Source organism: Geotrypetes seraphini, chromosome 3 (genome assembly GCF_902459505.1).
Source record: "Geotrypetes seraphini chromosome 3, aGeoSer1.1, whole genome shotgun sequence".
NCBI classification, from domain to species: domain Eukaryota; kingdom Metazoa; phylum Chordata; class Amphibia; order Gymnophiona; family Dermophiidae; genus Geotrypetes; species Geotrypetes seraphini.
Window position 1 is genome coordinate 98,059,966 of NC_047086.1, and position 15,456 is coordinate 98,075,421.

Below are 15,456 nucleotides of genomic sequence, written 5' to 3' on the forward strand. Positions count from 1 at the left end.
AGTCGGTAGCGGCAAAGACGGTTGTTCAGGTAATTGGGGGCCATACCATGGGTTACTTTGAAAAGTAAGCAGTAGAGTTTGAATTGAGTTCTTGCTTTTATCGGAAGCCAGTGAGAGTCTACATAGGCGGGTGTGACGTGGTCGAATTTGCTGAGCGAGTAGATGAGTCTGATAGCTGTGTTCTGAACGGTCTGTAGTTGTTTTATCATAGTATTTGGGCAAGGTAGATAGAGGCTGTTGCAGTAATCTAAGGAGCTGAGTATGAGGGATTGTACAATGATCTTGAAGTGTTCTTTGGAAAAGAATTTTCTTATTTTTCTTAGGTTTCGCATGGTGAAGAATGCTTTTTTTATGGTTTTGTGTATTTGTGTTTGCATTGTGCAGCCTCTGTCTAGGTGTGTTCCCAGAATTTTGAGAGTATTCTGTATTGGATATTTGATTGTGTTTACATCTAGTTCTGTTAGGGATGGTTTTTGTTCCTTCTCTAGTAGTAGGAATTTGGTTTTCTCCGCATTCAGTTTTAACTTGTGGTTCGTCATCCATTTTTCTACAGTTTCTAATGTTGTTTTCAGGCGTCCGTTGGAGGTGGGGTCTTGGATGTCGAAGGGGAGGAGGATGGTTATATCATCCGCGTAGCTGAAGGATGTAATGTTTAGGGCGTCTAGGGCCGTGCCTAGGGATGCTATGAAGAGGTTGAAAAGTATGGACGATAGAGGGGATCCTTGTGGAACTCCGCAGGGGTTTGACCATGAGTCGGATAGAAGATCATTTGACTTGACTCTGTATGATCTTGTTTTGAGGAATCCTTGGAACCAGTTGAGAACATTACCTGATATTCCTATGGCATCTAGTATATGGAGTAGTATGGAATGGTCAACTAAGTCGAATGCTGCTGAAAGATCGAGTTGGATGATTAGTAACTTATTTCCTTTGCTGAGGTGCTGACGGGCTATGTCTAGTAGGGAAACCAGAAGTGTTTCAGTACTGTGATTGGTTCTGAATCCGGATTGAGTAGGGTGTAGGATGTGGTGGTCTTCTAGGTAATTGGCGAGATATTGTGCTACTAGACCCTCTATGAGTTTGACGTATAGAGGTATAGAAGCGATTGGTCTATAATTTGTTGGGCTGTCTATTGGGCCTTTGGGGTCTTTTAGTATGGGAGTAATTATGATTTCGCCAAGTTCCGGGGGGAACTGACCTTCCCTTAGGGTAGTTTGCAGCCATAGCGTGAGACCAGCTGTGAATTTAGTGGACGCTGTAGCTAGTAGATAAGGAGGACAATTGTTCAAATCACATGAAGATTTGCTGTATTTTTTATACAGCCGGTCTAGGTCTGACCATTGTGTCGTTGGGAAGTCGGTCCAGATCCTATCTGCTGAGGTGGCTTCGTCTTTTGTGGGTTTTGTTAGTATCTCTTCTAAGATGTTTCGAGAGTTGTTAAATGTGGATCTGATTGTGATGATTTTGTGTTTGAAATGGTCCGCTAGTTGGGAGGCTGTTGGAGTTTGGTTTCCTAGGGTGGCGAGGTGGGGTTTGGTATCAGTGAGATTTCTGACAAGGTTGAAAAGTTTTTTTGTGTCCGGTTTATCGGTGCCAATGAGTTTGGAGTAGTAGTCTGTTCTTTTTTCCTTCAGTTTGATTTTGTATTGTTTATCAGCATTACTAGTACTCTAACACAGTGTTTTACAACCTTTTTACACCTAAGAACCGGCAGAAATAAAAGAATTATTATGTGGACCGGCATCGGTCTGTGGACCGGAGGTTGAAGAACACTGAGCTAAGTCGAGGGCTAGACCCGCTCATCTCTACCCCATCTCCATCCCAGACTCCGCCCCCATAATAGTACTATTTGCACCTTGCACGTCCTGTGCCTCATCTGGAAGCCTTCCCTCTGACGTTGCAACGTCAGAGAGAAGGCTTACGGTTCAGGCGCAGGATGCCCGTAGGAGCCACTGGCTTTGTGCACTGAATCAGTTAGGAAGAGGGAGCTGGCTTGAAGATAACGCCGCATTGATTGCACCGTGGACCGGCGGTTGAAGAACACTGTTTTGGGCCTAATGCACGTGCTGGCCCTGTGGACCGGCAGGAAATTTCTGTGGACCAGCACCGGTCCATGGACCGGTGGTTGAAGAACACTGTTCTACAGCTCTTATGGGAGAGCTGCATCTCCAAATGCCTGTTACTTGGCACTCTTGCTCTCGTTCAACATCAAGTCACATAAAGCAGCCGTTTCATCATCTGCCAATTAAAGGGTTAAGTTGTAGAAGATCTGTGCACTTTTTCATACTTTTCTTTCCCTTGTTAGCCATCCAGTTATACAGGGTGGGGTCCTTCCTTTCCATTTGAAATAACCATCCAATTTATAGTCAAATTAGATTTATTGGATATCCCTAAACAAATTTTCTAGACATCCTTAACATCACCTTAGTTTTTCAACCATAATATTACCAAATTTCCAGTAGTTCAACCGTTTTCCTAACACAATATGGGCCCTTTTTACAAAGACACAATAGCGATTCTCCAGCGGCAAATGCACCAAAGCCTATAGGAATTGAATAGGATTAGTTTCAATCTTTTCAGGTGTTGTGCAAATAAACATGCTTTCATTAAGATGTCATCAAGGCATAACAGCAGTATTTCTAGGACATAATCTCCAAGAATGGACTCCATAAACCACTAGAAACTTAAAGGAGCATTGCAGAGTCCAAATGCCATATAGATCCATTCAAGGAGTCCAAATGGCATGTTTTTGGGTTGTGTTTTGTGTGTATATCTTGTGATGCCATTGCCATTTGAAAATAGTCAGAGGTAAGATCTGGCAATGAGAACCAAGAAGCTATTATATTCACTGCTTGTCCTGAAATCGGTAGCATGGAATATTGCTATTATTTGGGTTTCTGCCAGTTACTTGTGACTTGGATTAGCCACTGTAGAAACAGTATATAGGGCTAGAATGGATCATTGGTGTGATGCAGATAGCTATTCTTATGTACCCAGGGCATCCAAAGACTCTTCTATTTTGGGCACGCGTCCTTAATGGTTTAAATTATTTAGTTTCCGATAGTTGCAGCAAAAACACAATGACTCCTTCTTTTTAATCATCACTGCTGGTGATATCCATGAGCTGTTGCTTTTTTGCAGAATTCCTTGACTTACTAGTTCATATTCATGTTTCTTGAATTTTTTAAAATATGTGCAATGACGCGTCTGTGAGGTTGTATTATAGGAGTGCCAACACCCATGTTGATCGCATGGATAACAACTGTGATGAATCTAATGTTCTCATTGTTAATTGGGAAGACATTTTTATACTGATACAGCAAATTTTCAGCTGCTTAGTCTGGTCCTTGTTCAAACTATCCCACTCCACTTTAACTGGTAATATTTGTTCTTACCAGTCAAACTTTATATTTAACACTTCACGCGATTTAATCAACTCTGGATGTAATTGTGATTTGATTAAATTGTCTTTTAAATCTGGATTCATAATCTCAACAGGTTTTAAAATTTCAGCCAGATTCACTCTGGGAGGTAGCACAAGTTATTTTTCACCAACATTCATAACTCTGATTGGCATATTTCCATTTCCAGGATTTGCTAAAGTATTAGCTACAAGGAGTTGTTCTGGGAGAGGTACCGGTAGTTGTTATAAAGAACTAATCATCATTGCACAAGCCCTCATACCATGCATACTGTGGCACTTGCCTTCTATTGTTATTTCAGATAAAGGTGGAATTATGGCATTTTTGTTTCCAATATGAGTTTGCACAAACCCTAATCTCTTATTTGAGTCATGATCTTCAAACATTTTCTTTTGTTGAATGTTTGACAAAATTATTCTTATTCCAGTTTTATTTGATTCAGTTGATAATTTCAACAAGTTTTTAAAAAGACAGTCTAGAAACTGAAGCATTTCATCCCAACAATACCTGGGACAACTTCTTCCTGGCTGGAATTTTGCTGATATATGTGTGCATGAGTTCTCCTTGGTCTGGATGTGTTTTTCCTGATTAGGTGGTTGCTCAGATAGCTTGGTCCATTTCCATTTAGGGCTTTGAATAGGGTGCAATAGAATTTGTATTGTATGCGTGCTTGTACTGGGAGCCAGTGTGAATCTCGGAAAGCGGTGGTAATGTGGTCATATTTTTTCAGCGAGTAAATCAGTCTAAGAGCTGTATTTTGGTCTGTTTGTAATTGTTTTAGCATGTTGGTTGGGCATGACAGGTATAGGATGTTACAGGAGTCCAGGAGTCCTAGGATTAGCGCTTGTACCAAGAGTTGAATTGTTCGTTGCTGAAGTATTTTCGGATTTGCTTTAGATTGTGCATGGTTGTGAATGTCTTCTGGATCGTTTTGGTGATTTGAAGTTGCATGGTGCAGCTTTTGTCTATCATTATTCCCAGCAGTTTTAGGTTGGGTTGCATGGGGTATGTGATGGAGTCTATTTCTAGGTTTGTTATGGTTGGGGGTTTGTTTTTGTTTAGAAGTAAGAAGTTGGTTTTGTCTTGATTCAGCCTTAATTTGTGCTCTCTCGTCCATTTTGACACTGTTTCTAGTGTAGTGTGTAGTTTGTTCATTGTGTTGGGGTTGGTTTGGTCGAAAGGCAGGAGGATGGTGATGTCATCTACATAGCTGTATGAGGTTATGCCTATTTTGTCTAAGCATGTGCCAAGTGTGGCTATGTAAAGGTTGAAGAGTGTTGGAGATAGTGGGGAGCCTTGGGGAACTCCGTAGGGGTTGTTCCAGAATTCTTACTGTTCCTTATTTGCTTTAACTCTGTATTTTCTTGAGCGGAGGAATCCTTTAAACCAATTGTAGACTTTGCCTGTGATTCCTATTGCCTCCAGTGCTTGTAGTAGGATGTTGTGATCTACTAGGTCAAATGCTGCTGTGAGATCGAGTTGTATGAGTAGCATTTTTTTGCCTTTACGTAGGTGTTGTTTGGCTGTGTCTAGGAGGGAGACTAGTAGTGTTTTTGTGCTGTAGTTTTTGTGCCTCTGAAACCTGATTGTGAGGGGTGGAGTATGTTGTGGTATTCTAAGTATTCAGTGAGAAGTTTTGTTACGAGGCCTTCCATTAGCTTGACGTATGGAGGCTATAGGTCTGTAATTGGATGGCTGATCTGTAGCTCCCATTGGTTCTTTCAGGATAGGGGTTATGATGATTTCAGATAGGTCTTGTGGAAATTAGCCCTCTGTTAGCATGTAACTGATCCACCGCATGAGGTGGGTGTGGAATTTAGTTCTGGCTGCTTTTAACAGATATGGGGGGCAGTGGTTGAGGTCACAGGCTGCATGATTGTATTTGTTGTAGAGTCTTTCTAGGTTGGGCCATTGTAAATCTGGGAAGTCTGACCAGTTTCTGTCTGCTGTGTAGGGCTCTTTTTCTATGGGTGGTAGTGAGATTTTGTCAAGATGGCTTGGGGTCCCGGTGAAAGTGTTTCTGGCTGTTGAGATTTTATTTCTGAAGAATTCAGCCAGTTGGTTTGCTGTGGGGGGGGGGGGGCAGTTTTGGTGGCTAGGTAGGGTTTGGTCCTGTGCGTTCCTTTAGTAGTCTGAAGTGTTTTGGTGTCTTGGATTTCTGTGCCTATTTGACTGGTGTAGTCTGATTTTCTTTTCTCTTTTAGCCTTTGTTTGTATTTCTTGTTCAGTATTCTCCAGGTTGTTTTTGTGTGTTCTTGGTTGTCTTTTCTCCATTCTCTTTCAAGACATCTGCATTGTCATTTGAGTTGTAGTAGTTCGTTGTCAAACCATTTGTCTGAGCATCTGCAGATTCTGTTTTTTATTTGTGGTTGTGTCATGTCTTCAAGGATGGCTGTGCTTAGAATGCACCAGTGGTTTAGGAAATCCTTGGGGTTGTTCCAGAATTTAAGTGGGTCGATCTTTTTGTGTGTTTCGTATGTTAAGCTTTGGTTATTTTGTTTGGTTTTGCCCTGTGATACTTGATCAGTTCTAGCAGAACGAGACTTGGGGGTAATCGTCAGTGAGGACATGAAGTCTGCCAATCAAGTGGAGCAGGCTTCGTCCAAGGCAAGACAAATCATGGGCTGCATACGAAGGGGTTTCGTCAGTCATAAGGCGGAAGTCATTATGCCATTGTATAGATCCATGGTTAGGCCCCACCTGGAATACTGTGTGCAATTCTGGAGGCCGCATTATCGCAAGGATGTGCTGAGACTGGAGTCGGTGCAAAGAATGGCCACCCGGATGGTCTCGGGACTCAAGGATCTACCATACGAAAAACGGCTTGACAAATTACAGCTATACTCGCTCGAGGAGCGCAGAGAGAGGGGGGACATGATCGAGACGTTCAAGTATCTTACGGGCCGCATCGAGGCGGAGGAAGATATCTTCTTTTTCAAGGGTCCCACGACAACAAGAGGGCATCCGTTGAAAATCAGGGGCGGGAAACTACGAGGTGACACCAGGAAATTCTTTTTCACTGAAAGAGTGGTTGATCGCTGGAATAGTCTTCCACTACAGGTGATTGAGGCCAGCAGCGTGCCTGATTTTAAGGCCAAATGGGATCGGCACATGGGATCTATTCACAGGGCAAAGGTAGGGGAGGGACATTAAGGTGGGCAGACTAGATGGGCCGTGGGCCCTTATCTGCCGTCTATTTCTATGTTTCTATGTTTAGTCGATCTTCAAGAGGAACCTTCAAATCTTGCAAAGCTGAGCTAGCTTTTTCAATCCATTCCTCTACTGGAATGTCTGCGGGACAGCTTGGAAAATCAAAGAAATCTGGGATCTTTTTCTGGATTACCACTGTAGTAACTGGATGAGGCCGAGGACTTCTATTCCAACTTTCCACTATATTCTTTAGCTCATTGAGTAGTCTCTGCATTTGCTACATTTTTTTGTTCTTTAATTTTCTCTTCTAAAATCTGTTCTTTTGTATCTTCCTCACAAATTTAGGTTCTTACCCAGAATCAGAGTCCACCATACCCTCCAAAATAAAGCCACTCAATTACTGAAAACACTTTATTCACTTTTGCTGCAATTTTAAGCCATAAACTAGTAAATTTAAAATTCTAAGAAGCAAATTCAGATTAACTCACATGTAGTCACAATTTTCTCATCTAATGGAATACTCTAGAACACAGGTGTCAAAGTCGGTCCTCGAGGGCCGGAATCCAGTCGGGTTTTCAGGATTTCCCCAATGAATATGCATGAGATCTATGTGCATGCACTGCTTTCAATGCATATTCATTGGGGAAATCCTGAAAACCCGACTGGATTACGGCCCTCGAGGAGGGACTTTGACACCCCTGCTCTAGAACTTTCTAGAACTCCCAAAGTTTAATCTTGTCCATGATACCATTTTGCATAAACTGCTCTGGTACCATAGGTTGTGAATTTTGCCATAGATGATTCTAGAAAATGCATGATCATGAATTTAGACTATATAAACCCTAGAAAAGTCGAATCTGTGGTTGATCATATCTGATTATCTTGAGGTGGTCAAGTGGAGTGGAGGAGTAGCCTAATGGTTAGTTCAGTGGCTTGACTTGAATTCCATTGCAGCACCTTGTGACTCTGAGCAAAGTAACTTAATTCTCCATTACCTCAGGTACAAAAAGTACTTGTATATAAAATGTAAAACCACTTTGATTGTAACTATAAAAAAGCAGTATATCAAATCCCATCCCCTTTCCCTATCAAGCCACCTAATGGTCTAACAGTAGATTGCAATACCTTTAATGTTAGGCTTTAACTTATGGCTTTTATAGATCTCAATAACATTCACATTAAAATGCCAATTTTGAAAGATAATCACGTGTCTTTGAAGTAATTGTTAAGCATAGCACAGAAGACTCCAAAGATGCAGACTTACTACGAGAATTATCCAAATTTTCTTCCTTGGAAAAAACTCCTGCTGTAAACATGACCAACAACTTCTTGCCCAAAAAGTCACTTCAGTTTAGGCCTTGTATTCATAGTTCTTAGTAATGTAACCACAAATTAATTAAAAAAATTATAATTTTTACTTTGAGGGTATCCTGGAAATTGGAGGCGGCATTCAAGTGCTGCTGTGATTTTCGCAGCAGATGCTCAGACCAATCATTTGTAGCCTTTTCTGAACCTACTAGAGGCACATTCTGGGGAGGAGAGCATTGGCAGGAAGGGTCTCAGTTCTGCCTGAGCTTTTGGGCCAATTTTGTCAATTGTCTACACATGTGCATGATGTTGTCATACATGTGCGGCAGTAATGTCAAGATGTACATGTGTGGAGGCCCAGAAAAAGGGTGTTTGGTGTCCAGGATCCCAAATATTAATGATTTAAGTGGTCACAGATGTAGAGGAGTCCAAGGGAAGATGGTCTTTAGTGGCCACAGTGATGCCTTGAATCATGCGTATGCATGAAGTCATGTATTTTACATGAGAGATTGCACAGCAATGTTGGGAGGATAAAGGGGACTCAGAAAAGCCCACAAAAGTGCCAATTTTAGTCACACAAATTTGTACATGCTCTGTAGTGCCAACGCAGACTGGCACTGACACCTGCTTAAAATTTAAAGCATTTTGAGAACTCTGTTATGGTTAAACATAAATGTTAAAAGGTGAAGGACTGAAGAGATGGCAGATATGAGTTATGACCTCTGTTAGTGAAAGTTTTATTTTATGTAAAACACTAAAAATCATTAGCCATCCATTTTGGGTAAATCTGTCTTTAAAAATTCTGGATTTGTACACACCCTCTGGCCGGCTGGCCCATCACTCCAAAATGGTGGTGGACCTTCCCCCTTCCTGGTGCATTCTGGGATGCACTGGGGAGGGGCCTAAGGCTCAGATTGGCTCAGATACCTAAGGCCTCTCCCAGAATGCACCGGGAAGGGGAAGGCCTACCATTTTGCAGTGGTGGGTCAGCTGGCCAGAGGGTGTAAGCATACCTCCGGCCAGACATTCAACTGAAAGATACGGGGGAGGGGTTGAGGATAGAGTTAGGGGTGCGGGATGGGCATCCCTCCTGCCTGGCTTACTTTGTGGGGGCTCCGGAGCAGGAGGGAGTGGGCATCCCTCCTGTCCAGCTTACTTCACGAGTGAGGGTTCGGGGGTTCCGGCGGAAGGGAAAGGGCATCCCTCCTGCTGGCCAAGTTCACATGGGGGTTCGGGGGCTCCCTGCCGCAGCTGCTCAGCTGATCGCCACAAGAGGATTCCCTTGCCACAATCAGCTGATGGCAAGGGATCTCTAGCTGAGGCCTGTAACATAAGCACCGGTTAGAGAATCAGGTTGGTTAGGGGGGGTTGGGCGCCTGTCCTATAGGGCAGACATGTTTCTGTATAGGATGCCGGTTTGCAATTCTCAGCTGTTTCTTAGGTGGCTGCAGAAACCAGCATCCTGTACAGAAATTCCTCCTCTGTGTCCAGTACATGGCGAAATGGATTGGGGATATGTGTGTGGGCTGGTGTTGGCTGTGATGGTGGGGCAGTGTGGGGCGGTGTAGCCAATGCCAGACAGACTTCTACAGTCTGTGTCCAGAATATGGCAAGATGGATCGGGGGGGGGGGGGGAAGGCTGGAGTTAGCTATGACAGTGACTCCAGCAGCGGGGCATTGTAAGGTGGTGTAGCTGATGCTGGACAGACTTTTATGATCAAGATGTACAGGTATTTTATACCCATTGCGGGGGGGGGGGGCAGAGGGGGGTATGAGAGGAAGATATTTATACTGAAACTTATTAAGTAAAAGGAATAATTACAGGTTTGTTGCCTTGAGACTGAATGTGACTGTTGGGCAGACTGGATGGACCACACAGGTCTTTATTTGCCGTCATTTACTATGTATGAAATATGTAGGTGTGTTTTGTTCAGCTGTTAATTTTAGTGTTTGGTGTGTCACATACATGAATGCTATCTGTCAGGTATGTCACAACAGTAGAAAGGTTGAGAACAACTGAAGAAATGAATGCACAAAATTCAGCTCCATATCAAGCATTGCACTGCAGAAATGTGTGTCCAAGAAGACTGGAGATTGCAGTATATTAGGCACTGACTTGATTCAAATGAAATTCCAGTCTTACAGCTTGCTGACATGCTCCAAATATTTTATCCCTAACTGTAGGTCACTTTTGTCTAAAATATCTTTGCTTTATAGTCAGTGCTCAGGCACAGATTCATCCTAGAAATCTCTATTGGATAGAAGTGGGAAAGATATCATCTTTACCATAAAAGGACTGCTCACAAGCTGCTTCCCATGTGAAATGTGCATGGGATGTTATTCATAAACATAGAAATGTCTGCTATTCCTCTTCAAGTCAACCATCACCATTCCCAGAGAAACATTACACTGCAGGAAAAACTTGTTGTATTAGTAATCTTTCATGATGTAGTGAACTAGCATTAATGCAAATCACTCCATTTTTTCCCATATTAACTTCAATGCACTATTTTTGTAATAATAATAATATTAATGAAAGGACTCATACACTTGATTTGCGCCTGACATCAATTCAAGGTCCAAAGATACTTAAGAACTATAACTATAGAAAGGGCTGTCATCTCTTTTGTATTATGTGAAAAAAGTGTTCCGCACAGAGGATAATTGTGGAGGCAGGGAATGACACAGAGCAAAGCCATCAGACTGAAAAGGTGTTCAAATACTGTAGTGTCATCTTGGCACTTTGGGGGGATAATTCTCTAAAGTAGGTGCTAACATTTCAATGCTGACTAAATTTGAGGGGCCGCTGAAAAGTTCTCAGCCCAGCCGAGAATGTTGTGGAGCCATGAAACTTACGAGTTATTCCACACTTTTCCTTTCGTTTCATATTGAAACGAAAAGTATCAAGAAAAGTGTGGAATAACTTGTAAGTTTCATGACTCCACATCATTCTCTTCTTGGCTGGGCTGAGAACTTTTCAGCGGCCCCTCGTATGTAGACGTTTAGTATAGCATATACTTAGGGCTCCTTTTACGAAGGTGCACTAGGGTTTTTAGTGCACGCACAAAATGACTGCGCAGTAGCTGAAAATCTACCACCTCTTAAAAAAGGAGGTGGTAGTGGCTAGCGCGCTCGGGAATTTAATACGTGCAAAGGTAGAAGACCTTCCTCTTCCTCTGTCTCTTTCTCTCGTTCACAGGGCAGTTTAACATCGACCCCACTAATCACCTTGAGGAACAGATTCCAGCTGTTACAGGAGGAACCTGCCAATGAGGTACAGGAAGTTGTCCACCAGACAATTCCAGTTCCGGAGACAACAGATCAGCTCCCCCCCAAAGAAGCGCAGAGTGGTAGTCATTGGGGATTCCCTGCTGAGGGGCACCAAGGGACCAATTTGCAGACCAGATATGCAATCAAGAGAGGTTTGCTGTCTGCCAGGAGCCAGGATCCGAGATGTAACCGCCTGCCTAGACAGACTTATCAAGCCACATGACCACTTCCCCATGCTTCTCATTCACGTTGTAACGAACAACACTGCCAGGAACACCATGGAGAACATATCTATAGACTTTGGAGCCCTGGGTGAGAAGTTGAGGAGGATGGAAGCGCAGGTGGTCTTCTCCTCGATCCTCCCAGTGAGAGGCAAGGGGAGAGCCAGGGAGGATCGTATCCAGAGGATAAACGACTGGCTGCACGGATGGTGCAGGGAGATGAACTTCGGATTCCTGAACCATGGAGAGGCGCTGCAAGGACTACAGGGACCTGACGGACTTCACCTGACCAGAAGGGGAAAGAACGTCTTTGGACACCGACTAGCCCGCCTACTTCGTAGGGCTTTAAACTAGGTAAGTTGGGGGAGGGTACCCACTCACGTGCTGGCGCAAGTAACCAACTTGGTGAGGTAAGTTGCCAATCCATTTCTGAGTCCGAGGTAAGTACACACATTGCAAACAGTATTATAGGAGTCCAATTAGCTCAAGCAGGAATATCTACACAGAGACAAAGCAAACATAAGGTATGGAGGGCTATGTACGTTAATTTTGACCTTTGAGTATTTACATTTGGGGTGGGTGGGAGGATGGGAGAGCATTATTAATTAGAATAGGGTAAGGATATTGGAAAAAAAATCTATGTTTCTGTGTTGTATTGCTTAATCACTGGGTGGGTGGGTAGTTTGAAAATGGTTTGGTTATGTATATTTGTAAGTTGAATGTGATTAATTGTATGTAATTTATCTGCATATTGCATTATTGCAGTCTGGAAAATCAATAAAGAATTAAAAAAAAAAATTACAGCAACTGGGAGGAGGTGGGTGGAGGAAACAGTAGCTGGAGAGAGACGTGCTGCAGAATCCTGCTGGGTGGAGGCTTTGGGCCCCCTCCCCCCTAAACGAAACAGCATTCTGCTGCCTATGCTGTGGAGAAATATCCTCAGTTTTACCAAGGCCCAGCTTCAAGAACTATTACCTAAAGAATCATTCTTTGAGAAGAACACAAGTCAAGTCATGATCATTGGGAGAAACGACTAAGTTGAAGACTTGCTCGCACTGAATTATATTCTTTCACTTTGTTTGGACTATTGTTAATAAAATAATATCCAGAGGTTTAAGAATCAACAAAAAAGCAAAAATATACAATGAAGATGAGGATTTCATTGTCAAATGAAAAGCTATACTTAGGCCCTCTTTTACTAAGCTGTGGTAGAGGTTTCTACTGTGGCCTGGGGTATTAAATGCTCCAACGCATGTTATAATGATTTATATAATGATTCTAATTTACAGTTGAAAAGGTTTAAAGAGGATGTTAAGAGTATTAATTATGAGATATACAAAAGAGATGAATTAGACTATAAATATAAAAGTATACTGTATATCTTTGGCATAAAAGAACTAATAAGGCAAGATTTGACAATAATAGACATAATGCAAGAAATACTGAAAGAATTGAGAAGAGGCCTATTGTAGATTTCAGGAGTCCCACTTCAGAGAGGAAAAGTAAAAGGATCAGGAGCAAATGAGATGATATTTGTGATCCTTCAGCATCTCTACACATAACAACCTCTGGCCTAGACAGAATTTTGCTGAACAGAGTTTTGAGTTAGGCATGATCTGGAAAAAGGATTGTACCACAGATATGCCAAAACCACAAAGGAAGCAGTGGGAAAATTTACCATATTACACAGGAAAGGGAAGAGGGAGAGTGGCCCCATGAACAATCAGATGAGAGAAATTGATAAACCTTGGAGATAAATAAACCCTAGTCATGATCAGAATGCACTTCAGTACGCCATGCTCCATCTCTGGCGGTATTCAAATCCAGGCTCAAAGCCCACTTTTTTGAAGCTGCATTTAGGTCCTAATGCTTCCAACTTGTAATATACTATGGCCTGGATTCTAGTAACAGCATCCCAAAGTTAGACGGTGGTAGGCGTCCTACCGCTGTCTAACTAACCAATTGGGATGCACAGTGGCGTACCAAGGGGGGGCAGGAGGGGCGGTCCGCCCCGGGTGCCAGCCCTGAGGGGGTGCTCCCGGCCTTGCCGTACATTCCCCCCCACCCCCGAAGGACCGCTCGCCCCACTGACCTTCCTGCACCACCTGTGAAGCAGCCCGCAGCAGGATCGCGACGTCAGCGATCCCTGAGCTGCTTGGGCGCTGCTTCCTGCGCCGCAGTCCCGCCCCTCCTCTGACATCAGAGGAGGGGCAGGACCACGGTGCAGGAAGCAGCGCCTAAGCAGCGCAGGGATCGCTGATGTCGCGATTCTGCTGCGGCTGCTTCATAGGTGGTGCAGGAAGGTCAGTGGGGCGAGCAGTCTTTCGGGGGTGGTAGGGGGGGATTGAACGGCAAGGTCGGGAGCATAGGTAGTGCTGCTTCATAGGTGGTGCGGGGAGGCCAGGAGAGCGAGCGGTCCTTGGGGTGGGGCGGGCGGGCAGGCAGGCAGGCTTTCAAGGGGGAGGGGGGTGACAGGCAGGCAGGTAGGCCTTCAAGGGGGGACAGGCAGGCCTTCAAGGGGGGGGACAGGCCTTCGGGGGTGTGTGCAGACCTTCAAGGGGGAGGGACAGGCCTTCAAGGGGGGGACAGGCAGGCAGGCCTTCAAGGGGAGGACAGGCCTACAAGGGGGGGGACAGGCCTACAAGGGGGTGGGACAGGCCTTCAAGGGGGGTGCAGGCCTTCAGGGGGGGTGCAGGCCTTTGGGGAGTGCAGACCTTCAAGGGGGGGGACAGGCCTTTGGGGGGGTGCAGGCCTTCGGGTGGGTGCAGGCCTTCGGGGGGTGAAGACCTTCAAAGGGGGGACAGGCCTTCAAGGGGGGGACAGGCAGGCAGGCCTTCAAGGGGGGGGACAGGCCTACAAGGGGGGACAGGCCTACAAGGGGGGGGACAGGCCTTCAAGGGGGGGACAGGCCTACAAGGGGGTGGGACAGGCCTTCAAGGGGGGTGCAGGCCTTCAAGGGGGGACAGGCAGACCTTTAAGGGGGGACAGGCCTTTGGGGGGGACCCTGGTTTAGAAGTACACGGAGGGAAGGAGGTGTTCAAAGAGACGTGCATATGCCAAACTTTGGGGGGGGGAGGAAGAAATAATGGGTCTGAAAATAGAAGAGAGGGAGAGAGATGATGGACCATGGGATTTAGGGAGGGAAGGAACAGAAAGGGAGAGAAATTGGACACAAGGGATGGTGTGGAGGAGGGATAGAGATACTGGATAGGAGGGTAATTGGGAAAAGAAAGGGAGAGATGGTGGACTCTGGGGTGGTGGGGAAAGAGGGAGAGATGCCGGATGAAAGGGTAGTTAAGAAAAGGTGGATCTGTGGAGGGAGATGAAAAAAAGGAAAGATACCAGACTTCCTGAGGGAGGAAAGGGAAATGGAAAGGGAGGACAGAGTTGGCAGATGGATGGTTAGCATGCAGAAAGAAGAAAGAAGGAGACCCTGGCAAGCAAGTTATCAGAAGAAAACCAGAGCCTTGGACCAACAAGATTTGAAATATAACCAGACAACAAAAGGTAGAAAAATTAATTTTATTTTCTGTTTAGTGATTATAATATGTCAGATTTGAAATGTGTATCCTGCCAGAGCTGGTGTTGGACTGCAAACGTGAGCTAGGATTTAACAGAGAGAGGAAAAGTCCTTTTTGTTTCTTTATTTTATTTACACCACAGTGCCAGTGTGGTTAGGAGAAGCCAAAGGGGGTGAAAAAGCTATAAAACCCACCAGGAGTTTTGAAAAAAAATCACCCAACTGGGCAGGAAAATCGAATTGAAAAACCAATTCAATAGGCTGAATCGAATCGAAATTTTTTTTCCTGAATCTGGCAGCATTAGTTTGCGCTACTGTCTTAGACTTTAGGACCTGGGATTGGGGAGAGATGGCATCCTCAGTACTTTATAATGCAAGTGAAACGAGGATTTGGTCAGACTTTTGAAGGGTCTGCAGAAAAAAAATATTGTATAGGCCGGGGACATGAGACAGCAGGAAATGGGAATCTTTCTTCCTTCTATTTTTGTGAATGGAAAGGCTGAGGATGTCAGAGAGTTCAGTTAAAATATGTGCTTTATAAGAAAATATAATAATGTGTTTTTTA